Below are 12,679 nucleotides of genomic sequence, written 5' to 3' on the forward strand. Positions count from 1 at the left end.
CTCTGCCTAATCATCTGGTGTTTTACTTTTTAAAATGAAGTAATTAATAATGTCAATTTATGCTCCCTTTCTTCACTACTTTAGCTAGTTTTTTGTATTATCTTCATCTTCTTCTTCCTATTATAGCCCTTGGATAAGTAATAATTTGTTCTCAGATTTTGTTTATCTCACAGCTAGAATGGCTGAAATCTTCTCTCCAAGCACCTTATAATTATATCTTACTAGGCCAGTTCCAAAATACAAACTCCCAGTGTAAGTAACTACTAACACTGAGAGCAGGCCGAGGGTAAGTGTTTTGGAATCTGGCCCCTGTGCAAGCCTGTTTATAGACAGGACTTATACTGAGAGCAAGTCTTTTGAAATCAGGGCAGACTTACACTGAGAAGATCTCTTTTGGGATTTTGGCCCACTATCTATGAATCTACTACTCACACTATATTGGTCTACAATTATAAGTCCACTTATTGCATTCATCAACTGATGACACTGCAAAATATACCACTGTATGCCTTTGATCTTTATTAAGCATTATTTTCTACTTTTGAGGCCTTAATTCTGTCCATTAACTCTCTATTCCCTAATCATATCATGTCATGTCTACCACTCACTCTTGTTCTTGGTGTTTCGCATTTTCATCATTACCATAATCAGTTGCCTGCTGAAATAATCTTTCCTTTACATTACCACATTTCACTTCTGGTACTCTGCATTAGTAACCAGCATTTATGCATTGAGCCTTTGTTTACTGTGGTTACTACAGTACTTCTTTATAGTTTATTTATTTGCACTCTCAAGTGAAGAGTAGGCAACACTCAAATTCAAACACAATAAATCATACACATACAAGTAAGTTATACAATAAATAGTTAATAATAAAATGATAAGCATAATTGTATTAGTTATGAACAAGGACTTTAAAAAGAAGATAGGCTCATTTAGTGCATTAAGCATACAGCAGCATAAAAGCCTACCAGGATACATCTTCACTTTACAAAGTGGTGAAATAAAAACACGTAAAAGAAAATAGGTAATATGCTGCTTGCCTGACATTGTGTGATATAGTTTTTTTGTTATTTCAAATAATTTACATGATTTAGGAGAACATATTTTATTTTACATTAAATACAGATGTAAATAAAATAGCATTATGCTGTCAATTCTGTTTGTTAGAAAAAGCTATTTTATTACAATGCAACACAACATTGCTAAACTGGCATCATTTTATACATAATAAGGATAAGTTGCTGGTTTATATGTATTGTATACAACCATATCATCTGTAGTTCAAGAATGTCTCATCATTCACCTACTAAACAGAAGACTGCAAAACATCAGTTCCTTGAATAGACTCAAATATTTCAGTCAGCTGAAACAGAAAAGAAACAACATTCATGTGCCGGCATGAAATTATTAGTTCTACAGTAAACATTAGAATAATGTATATAATATTCCTTTATATGCTGAAATAAATTTCCTTTCAAAAATATTGTACTACATTTTAGAAAAAATGTAATTATTTTGGGCATATACAATAAAACAGAGTAATTGCTGTATTTTAAAATGTCTTTTTGATAAGGCAATTAATGCTGCATTAAATAGTAAAGATTGTTTCTCAATCTGCTAAGGAATAATACATTTTGTTATATATGTTACAAGTGAAACTCAACTCCTCAGAATCTGCAGCTCACCCTATCAGAAAAGATTAAAACATGATAAAGGTATGTTATGTTACTAGATCTCTGGTTGTACAAAGCATTCTTGTATATGTGTTGCCAGTTTTGACAGTGTTTTTCACTACAAGATTTCTGCTTCCTTTTGTAATATCATTGACAGTGAAAGTAACACTTGGCCTATTTGTATCCATTTATGTACTCATTCATTTCAGAGTGCAAACAGTCTACAGGTGTATTTTGTTTGTCTTTCGGCTTTTTCCCAGTAAGGGGTCACCACAGCGGAACTACGGTCCGCTAATGATTGGCAGTAGATTTTTACGAAATGCCGAGGTGCCAGCTCAATGCCCAGCCTTCAACGAAGGCACGCACATTTATGCATGCATGTCTTTTGAATGCCACCCAACTGTGAAGAGGACATGCAGACTCCACACAGAAGGCACTCCCAAGCCATGCCAAGATTCGAACGGGAGAACCTCTTGCTGTGAAGTAACAACGCTACCGCCGTACCACCGCGGCCTGTTAAACAGTCTACAGATGTATACTTTTTAAAAATCAGAATGCACAAAGGTGACAAGTGCTAATCAAACTATTTATATTGTTATATAAAAACATATTTAAATCTGTGCATTACATTAATTGCTACCTCTGATTGTTTTGCTAATTTTCTCAAGGACTGTCTTGATGTTTTCATGAAAATACTTTCTAGGAAAAACATGATAAAATTACAATGACAATGTTTTTCTGTCTCTAGAGATATAGTCAATTTACTATATATTTTCACTATGGTGCCAATTAAAAGCAGCTAGCATTTAATGTGCATGGAATAAGAGTCAGTTTTTCAATGAATGACAGCTGTACATGATACCACATATGCTGCTAAACAAGTAGTATATCAGAGCGATGGTACGATTTATGTTCATACTGAAATAATCTGACATCACTGAGTCAGACTCAAAAGATTTAATATATATTTCTTGAACTCTTCTCTGTAGATAATTATTTAGTTCAACTTTCAATAAAATATCTGTAAAATACTTCTGTATTTGAAATATAAAACCTTCGGGGAGCAGAGACTCCTTAATATTGTATTTACACTTAATGTCCCCCAACCCAGTCAAAATAGCACAATATTTTCTGATACCCATGTAACTGCTAGAAATATATTCCCAATCTATGGATACTTCAAGCGGAAACCTTGTCTTGTTTTATTCTGTTATTTAACTCAGGATGAAATTTGGTGTACAATGAATGGTCTTTTATTGGGTCTACTTCAAAAGACCGAAAGCCCATATAATTGAATCACACATTGCTGAGATGACTTTGATGAAATTACATAAGAAAGGAAATTTAAAAGGCCGAATCCCATATAAATGAAAAGAAGGTACTGACGTGTAGTCAGTGGCAGCACTACAAAATAGATATAAAAATGCCCTTTCTTTCAACGAAGTGCAATCTCTGAGTTGGTATATTTAATTTCCGGGGGTGTGGGGGACAGAGCTCTCCACATGGGAGGTGCAGAGGGGTTTGCCCCCCTGCAAAAACAAAAGACAAACAATGATTCAAGTCTTTTACTTACCACAATACAACTGTTTCACCTGTGAATCACTGAGTCTACGCACACTTCAATGCAGACTGTTTTTTTAGGTACATTTCTAATAGAAAGATGTAGTGCAGGGATACAATAGAGTGAATGTACTTTTTGTTTTTATGGGATTCGGCCTTTTAAATTTCTGACCTTATATAGTTTTGACAAAGTTGTCTTGGCAATGTGTGATTCGATTATATGGGCGTTTGTTCTTTTGAAGTAGTTCCCCTTTTATTCACATTTTAATAACCATCAGCATTATGGTTTTCTCCAATTTAAAAGTCTTGTAAGTCAGACATGGTTTTCCTTTGTGAATCTACAGTAGATTTTATACAGGTATGGGTTACAGTCCTTGACAGTAGTTATTTACCATCAAAGGAAGATATCCTTTTGGTAAAGACTTTGTACCATTTCATTTTGGTTAACTTCAGTTAATGTGTAAGTATAAACACTTGCAGTATGTCCAAGTATAGGTCTAATTCAGTTCCATCTCTAGAACTTAAGAACAAACTTAAGTTCTTAAATGCATTTTTCCTTAATAACTGCACATTTTATTTAAAGCACAACCTATTGCAAATTAGCAGATAACAGCCCCGCTAGTAAGACATAGTACACTGATGCAGGCAAGCATCACAAGCACTGTGAAACATTACATGGGACTACCATGAGTTAGAGACACATCATGATTTCTTCTACTGTGTACAGGAGCATATAATACACTGTTTGCTGTGTACTCCTGTGTTTGGGGTGTGGGAACGCTGTGTACCATGATGGTGCTACACAGTGCTGCAATGAAAGGAAGTATGCCACAGTATATTATCCATTACTTGCTAAGTAGTAAAACATAGCTACTCAATAAAGTATACTATACCTGAATAATGTTCATTTCACTGCTGTGCTCTGCTCTCATATTATGCCTCAGATTGATTCATAAAAACTTTCAGTCCTTAGGCATTATAGTGGACCAGGGACTCATTACCATAACATGGCCTTGAGGAGCTATGGTGCTGTCCAACCTCCTATTGGTGGAACCTCTACAGCATCACTTTATAATGCCGAACACATTTGCTTGTGTTAGCAAGATTTTCTGATGTTGAAACAGAAGTCTTATGTTGTTTGTCTTGACAACATTAACACATTGTGGCTGCTGTCCCAAAGAATACCCCTATTATGCCAGCTGGTACTCTAATGGTGCTGTGACTATGAAGTACATACGTTTAGGGAGGGGAATACTTTGCATATTTACTGCCTGCATGGAGGACAATGCCTCCCCAATGAAGCACATGCAATGCCTTGCCACATTATGCACAATTCCTTATGAACTCCTAGACCTTTGGTGTGTAAGTATACTCCATACAAGTATTACTGCACTGACATCTACATGTAATGAATGCCACCCAATGTTTTTATCTATTCAACTACTAAATATTTTTAAGGGAAACTGCAGACATAATACAAGTCATTGTTATCATCTGCAACCCCCTTTTCTCAATTTTTACATTGGGTTTGGTTATCACATTAACATTAATCAATGTGCCCAGGTCACATAGGGCCAATACAAATATTACCAAAGAAATTGGAAGTACATTTGTTAGAATGAAAGTCAAAACCATGTGAACATACCCATTTACTGATATCAATGAGATGCTTACATAGAATTTCTAAATTCCTAAAAGATGTTAAAGGCATGATGATTTTACAGCTCTATGTATATTTCAATATTAGTTAACAGACATTTCAAGTAATTAATAACAGCAGACCAAAGACTGAGCCTCAGTTTACCTTTTATACAGGTTTGCAATGCTCATTTGAGGATGTAGTATCATTACTCTTTGCTTAATCTCTTTCACTCACTTAACATTTGTCCTCAAATGGGTCCCACAATACTTCCTGACCAACTTACACATGCACCATGTCTCAAGCTATGTTATGTAAAGTATCTTTGATTATATCAAAGAGTAACTGATCTAATCTTTTGTTGAAATAGTTGTGTTTATTGAGGTAGGAGAGGTCCTGTGAATTGGATGACATTATCTGGGGACAGGGGGTGCCTTTGGAAGGTGATGCTTCCTGTGTTTAGTGTATGTTACAATACAAAGATTACTGATAATTTTAACTATGGTTTACAGTGCAAAACAGATGTATAATTTGGCAGCTAAAGACTTTTTTTTAAGTATATGGGGTCTTTCTTTGATTGAGGAATCTTTCAGTCCTGTATGTTTGAGCATGAAGTGCCACATACTGAAAATACTACAAACCCACTTGAAAGTGGAACTGTATGTATTCAGTAAGATTATGCAGGGAGCATGACCCTGTGTATATTTTAACATAAATGTTTTTATAAATGAGTTATATACATTTCCGATGTGAGTGTTTTTTCATTTATTTTTAGAAATCTGCGACAATGTTCTTCTATGTGAAGAGAATTATTATTTTGGTATAGCCTGAAATGCAGTTTTAGAATTCAAGAGATGTTATCCAGTGTACAAGATATAGAACACATCTAAATATAAAAATGTACATGTATGTGAATATGAACCAATTCTGTAGCAGATCTTCCTGAAATTTACTTGTATATATGGCAGTACAACTTAATAGTAATGTGATGCAGGCAAGGAATTTGGCCGAATTCTAAGAGAATGTGCATTACATTTTATTGTATTGTGCTCTTGCTAATCTGTCGCACTGCTTTCAATTTTTGGCTGTTCTAATATGAACACAGCTGTAACATTATGTCACAAGTTATTGGCAGTATGTAGGGGTAATAAGAATAAAAAACGTATGTGCTGAGGTAGGATACAAACTGATGAAACTTTTTAGCAGTAGCCTGATATTAATAATGCAATGAAGGATGGTGTTGTTTTTTCTCTTTGGAAGTGCAGACATAGCTTTACATCATTTTTAATTAAAGTTTTCAGGAAAACATTCAGATAGCTTTAATTCATTTTATTCTGGCAAAACTGCTGGTATCGGATTCCTCTTTACTTTCATTTGTACAGACTCCTGACGTGTAAGGCAAAAGCAAACAAACAGAAAAATCTTGCAAAGTAAATTGCTGCCTATAGTAATTGAATAAACATGGGGCGGCCATGGTGGTGCAGCAGTTGCCATTGCCGCCTCACAGCAAGAGGTTCTCTGGTTCAATCCTTGGCTGAGGTGTCTTCTGGGTGGAGTCTGCATGTCCTCCCTGTGGTCGCATGGGTTTCCTCCAGGTGCTCCGGTTTCCTCCCACATTCCAAAGACATGCTGTAGGTTGATCGGACACTCTAAATTAGCCTTAGGTGTGAGTGTGTGCATGTGTGTGCCTTCTGTGGAAGGTTGGGTGCCGGGCTGGCAACTCGACACCGTAAAACTCCACTGCCAATCATAAGCAGACAAGGTGGTCTGCTGTGGCGACCCCTAACTGGGAAAATCTGAAAGAAGAAGAAGAAGTAATTGAATAAACATGAAACAGGAAAAAACATGATCTTTCACAATGCTGTAACAGAAATACACATACTCGGAAACTTTATGTGTTAGTTTAAAGGCATGATCTCCTGCCATTGTTAGCAAATGTATCAATGTACCACACATTACAATGGACAGGTGCAAACAGTCTTCAACAAAGACTTCATTTCAGAAAAATGACAAAGGCAGCACAGCAGGTCACGTCTCAATTTGTTACAATACTTGGGAGCTACTCACAGTCATTTCATGTGCGCATGCTGTATTGATGCCTTGGTTGCTGTCATGTCATAAGACTACACAAACATAGCTATGTGAACTGCATCTGAGACTGTGTGTAAAAGGAAACCAACCCAGAAGTTCATAAATTACAGCAGTATGAATTCAACATTCTTTATCAAGGTTTTCAGTAAGAAGGTCTTGATGAATGGGTGCTTCAGGTTTCCCTGTTTTACTTTCCAATAGTTTCACATCATGCACTTATTGTATGAATGACTAGTACTAATTCTATAAGTCATAAAGAAATTAGTTACAGTCTAAAAACCCTCCCACTTGACCAGGCTGTAGCATATTTCAACAAAATATTTCTACAACACCTAGACACTGTCGCTCCATTGCGCAAAATCAAGGTTAGAACCTCTACAAACCCCTGGCTCAGTAAATAAACCAAATAAATCCTCAAGTCCAGATACACTGCCTGGTTTTACTATCAAAAAAAAAAAAAAAAAAGAAACACAAAGCCTAACTAAGTACCAAGAACAGTGCAACCATGCAAAAAAATGCATTAGGCTGGACAAAAAAATCCTACTACACAACATTACAAACTAAATACCAACACAACCGGCAAAAATTTTGGAAAAATGTAAACCAGCTACTAAAATCCAACCAAAAGGCTACCTCCAAACCAACCACCCCTGACACTAAAGTTCCCATCGAAACACAATTTAACTCCCACTTTGTGAACTGAATTCAATCCTTAGTATCACAGGACAGTTCCTTCCTCACTATCCCCCCCCCCCCCAACACAAATAACTCTAATACTAGCTTTACCCTCAAAACAGTTTCCACCACTTCAATCAAAAGCATGCTCTCCAAACTAAAAACCTCATCAACTGCAGCTGACCTACTCCCCAGCTATTTCTTGAAACTCACAGCAGATGCTATTACTATTCCAGTCTCCACTCTCATAAACAGATCAATTGTTGAAAACTATGTGACCAAACTCTGGAAAATATCCTATGTTACACCCATACATAAAGGTGGGACCTCCACTGAACTTAATAACTACAGACCCATTGCTTTACTCTCCCCCTTGGCCAAAATCCTAAAAAAAGGCATCCATACCCAGATGCTAAACTATCTCCTAGTCAGCAACATCCTGTTACCTACTCAGCATGGTTTCAGACCTGCCCATAGTACCACTACAGCCCTCCTCTGTTTCACAGTCACAGTAAGCCTTCTCAAAAATGAAGGCCTGCAAGTGTCAACTCTTTTTTTGGATATGTCCAAAGCATTTGACACAGTCTCACACCAAATCCTGCTAAACAAACTAAACCAATATCATCTATCAGATTCCACTCTTACCTGGTTCCAAAGCTACTTAACTGACAGGTACCAAGCTGTGAAATGGGAAAATTCTGTCTCTCTCCTCAGCTGCCCATAACTATAGGAGTACCACAGGATTCTATCTTAGGACCACTACTATTCACAGTCTTCACAAATGACCTCCATACCTCCACACAGCATGCATCTATAATTTATTATGCAGATGACACTACCTTAATCTGTGCTGCACAAAACATTCCCACCCTCCTGCAAACAACTCAACTAGCATTCTCTGACATTAAAAACTACCTTACCAAAGCCCAATTTATCCTCAATCCAAAGAAAACTCAGCTTATGATTATAACCAGTTCTAACAAAAACACTAACAGTCAATTCACTATCTACTCCACAAATGCTACTCCAATTGCTCCAGTGGCACAGGCTAAGCTATTGGGAATAACCATAGACTCCCACCTAAAATTTGATAGTCATCTCAACTTAACTATTAAAAAAGTACATGCCAAACTGGGGTCACTCTACCGTATCAAACCATTTCTTACCAACAACACAAGATCAGCCATTGCTCGCTCCCAACTTCTATCCACCCTTCTCTATGCATCTGCCATTCTGACTAATCTCAACAAAACTGAACTAAGCAAAATGGAAGCCTGCTATAACAAAATTGCCCGCTTTGCTGCAAATTGCTCATACAGAACTCATCACTGTACTGCTTTGAGACAGCTCCACTGGCTTGAACTGCCCAAACTCCTAATATACAATCAGCTCTGCCTCTGTCATTCTATCTATTACCTCCCCAATAATTGTCCTGCCCTCAAAAACCTAATACAACATCACTCAGCCAAAAGGCCTCTTAGATCATCAAGCAAACTACTACTAGAAGTCACCAATAGCTACAATAGCTTTGGAGATGCACTATATAGTAGTTCAGTGGCTAAAAAATGGAACTCTGTCCCTACTAGCATTCAAAACACATCATCCAAAGCCTCCTTTAAAGACCTCATCAGGCAACATCTCAAGCAAAATTGGCAGTACCATGATTGCTCCCCAGGCTAGTGAAAGCGGATAACATATATGTACTAAATCTCACTTGATAATAGTTTTCAATCTTACTCACAAACACTGGCTAATCTACAATGTATCTACTGTACCTGTGTACTATGTATGTATTCTACCTATGTTCCAAATTTCAGCTGTACACCACAAATCTATTAATTACCTTTATTTTTAAAATTAATATTTTTTTTGTTTGTTCTCTCCACTGTAACTGTTTATGTGCCGTATACCACTGCAAAAAACATGTCTCTTGTAATTTGTGTGTATACTGATCATGTCTAAATAACTAAATGCGTCTGTAATTTTTCTTTGTGGAGCTTTTCTCCCCGGGCCTCTGCTGATAAAGGGCCTTTTCGGCTCAGTCAGACACCCCCGGTTAACAAGTGTAAAATAAATAAATAAATAAATTATGTGACACTTATACCAGATAAAGGGCTAATTAAAATGCAGCAATAGTTGACAATGCTGTAAAGATTTTTGTTAGGAATCATTTTTATGCAGCCCAATGTTTAGCTATACTGCTGTGTTTGTATGGTGATAGTGTAATATGTTGCGCCGATGTAGCTTGTTTTTATGATATATTTAGGCTTAATAATGACACGTTCAAAGTATATTATACTATCACCCATCTGTTTATAGATCTAGAAAAATTCTTTAATGCACCAAAAAGACAGATGAAGTATATATGCAGGTTTATAGCTAAAGTGGTTTGACTGCATTCATGTAGTACAGGGGTACAACCCATGTATCTGCTTGATGTGATTTCCTAGAATATTGCAAATGATTTACAGGATATGGTGTTATATTGCTTTGTAGCACTGCTAATCAGTGTAACTATTTGAGGTATGAGAGCTCAATTTTTGCCCTTTGGTTTATATTGTCTGACATTTTATTTCAGGCAGGAAAGCTCTCTGTATCTGAAACATATCATTAATGCGTGCTGTTATGAAGTTAGAATTAAAAACGCATCTTCATTCAGAAAAATGTGATATATTGAGTCACTTTCATTACAACAGAAAATATGCACAGGGAGCTATGTTTAACATAATGTTCAACTGTTAAGAAAAATGCATTCAAGAACTTATGTTTTCTCTTAAGCACTAGAGAAGAAATTTCGGTACTTATGTATTATCTCAACCACATTTGTAAGCTGGTAGATATCGCTGCTTGAAAACATTTTCTGTCATTTAAATGGAAGACTGAAATCAGCATGGAATTTCTGTCCAGTATAATGTTACATAGCTTTACTTCCGTTGCGATAATACGTAAGTACCGAAATCTTCAATAACACTTAGGTACAGTCAAGGAAAAGAAGATGCTAAGAACTATAAAGTACAGTAGAATTTCTGACCTGGTTTATAGTTGGGGGGATTCCTTGAAATGCGTGCTTGCCAATATGCCATCCAGTATTATAAATATGTTTCTGTGGTGTGAAGGCCAAACCACATTTTAAAAAATATAATGTCCATTTTAAATTACACTGACATGAGTAACAGTAATGTGAGTGGGAAGAAGGATAGAAATGAAACTGCCAGTAGGGCTCAGTCAGAACCCAGAAAATTAGTAGAGGTACGGAAGCAGAAAAGAGGCTGAAGGCATATGGAAATCCAAGTATATTTTCATAAAATAGCATCTCTTCAGTTCAAATGGTAACATACGATAATGTAACTCATTGCACATGAAATAGTTTTAGCCAAGGACAGCAACTCAGCCAATTAAAAACAATTCAGACTTCAAGTAATCCTTTGAACAGTACAACAGCAGCTGATCCAATTGAACAGTGTGTGTGTAACTTTCACAGTTGTTTAACTTCCTGAATGTAAGACCAACAAACTTTCTTGCTGTTAATACAGACATTAAATTATATCTTACGCTAATTCACACACACCTTTTCAGGTTAACATAACTATTAATGCAACTGTGAAAATGTGGTTGCGATAATATGTAAGTACTGAAATTTCTATCCTATCTGATGGATACTAAACATTTAAAGAAAATATATCTTTAAAGTGATTTTGCAGAGGGAATGTATCCTTTATAGTACTGATGAGGAAAATATGCTCCAATACTAGCAATTTTAATCATATACTAACTGTCAGCTTCAACGTGTATAAACAAATGCAACACCGTTTTCTCTTTCTTCTAAGTCAGCAAATCCTTGGAATCTTTAAGAATCAGTGATCTTGCGTTGGGGAAGTAGAAAGGGTACATGCACGTTAGGTTCTAAAAATGTCAATGCAGTATGCTAATTTACTGGGTGGTGATATGTGATGGGCAGAACGATGAAGTACAGCACAACTTTTATGTGCACTTGTACATGCATTTATGTGTGTGTGTGTGTGTGTGTGTGTGTGTGTGTGTGTGTGTATGTGTGTGTGTGTGTGTGTGTGTGTGTGTGTGTGTGTGTGTGTGTGTGTGTGTGTGTGTATGCTTTATATTCACATTGACAGTCTTTCAATTTAATTTACACTCAGATTGTTCTAGGGGTGGCTATATGTCTTCTTTTCAGAGTGAGTATGCATCATATGTCCTGAATAAAACCTGAATCGTCAATATAGCAGTAATAAAAAAAAATGTATATTTCTTTGGAAGAAGGGAGTTTTCTATGCTTGCATCTCTCCCAAATTTGCATTCATGTGTGGTAATACGCACTGCATGAAGAAGCTGTAGGTGTGTCTCTCTATCTGATGTTACCTGCAAAATGCAACTTGCTGTGAAGAGTTATCACACACACATGTCAATTCATATATACATCCGCGGCAGTGCAGTGGTAGCATTGTTACCTCACAGCAAGAGGTTCTTCCATTCGATTCTCGGCTGGAGTGCAGGGAGTGCCTTCTGTGTGGAGTCTGCATGTCCTCCCCGTGGTTGGGTGGGCATTTGAAAGACATGCGTAAATGGGCGTGCCTTCGTTGAAGGTTGAACGTCAAGCTGGCACCTCGGCGTTCATGAAAATCTACTGCCAATCATTAGTGGACCATAGTTCCACTGTCGCGACCCCTAACTGGGAAAAGCTGAAAGACAAACAACACACACACACACACATATATATATATATATATATATATATATATATATATATATATATACATGTATGTTTGTGTGTGTGTGTGCATATAGGTTTATAAAAGAAAACTGACTTGTAAGAATGTCAAACTCCATATGGTCAAGAACATAAGATCGACCTTCAGAAAAGTCAAAGTATTTATATAGAGATCTTGGTACAGCAGAGATCGGGAAATTTTGCCCTTTTCCCCACTATATTGTGATCTTGGAGTTAGAATTAGCCTATTGAAATGTCAGCACTTGAAATGGCGAGTACTGAAAAAAGACAAAAAACCTGGAGAAAAGCAAATCT

The sequence above is a fragment of the Protopterus annectens genome, chromosome 2.part1 (genome assembly GCF_019279795.1).
Source record: "Protopterus annectens isolate FY-2018-M chromosome 2.part1, PAN1.0, whole genome shotgun sequence".
In the NCBI taxonomy this organism is placed as follows: Eukaryota; Metazoa; Chordata; order Ceratodontiformes; family Protopteridae; genus Protopterus; species Protopterus annectens.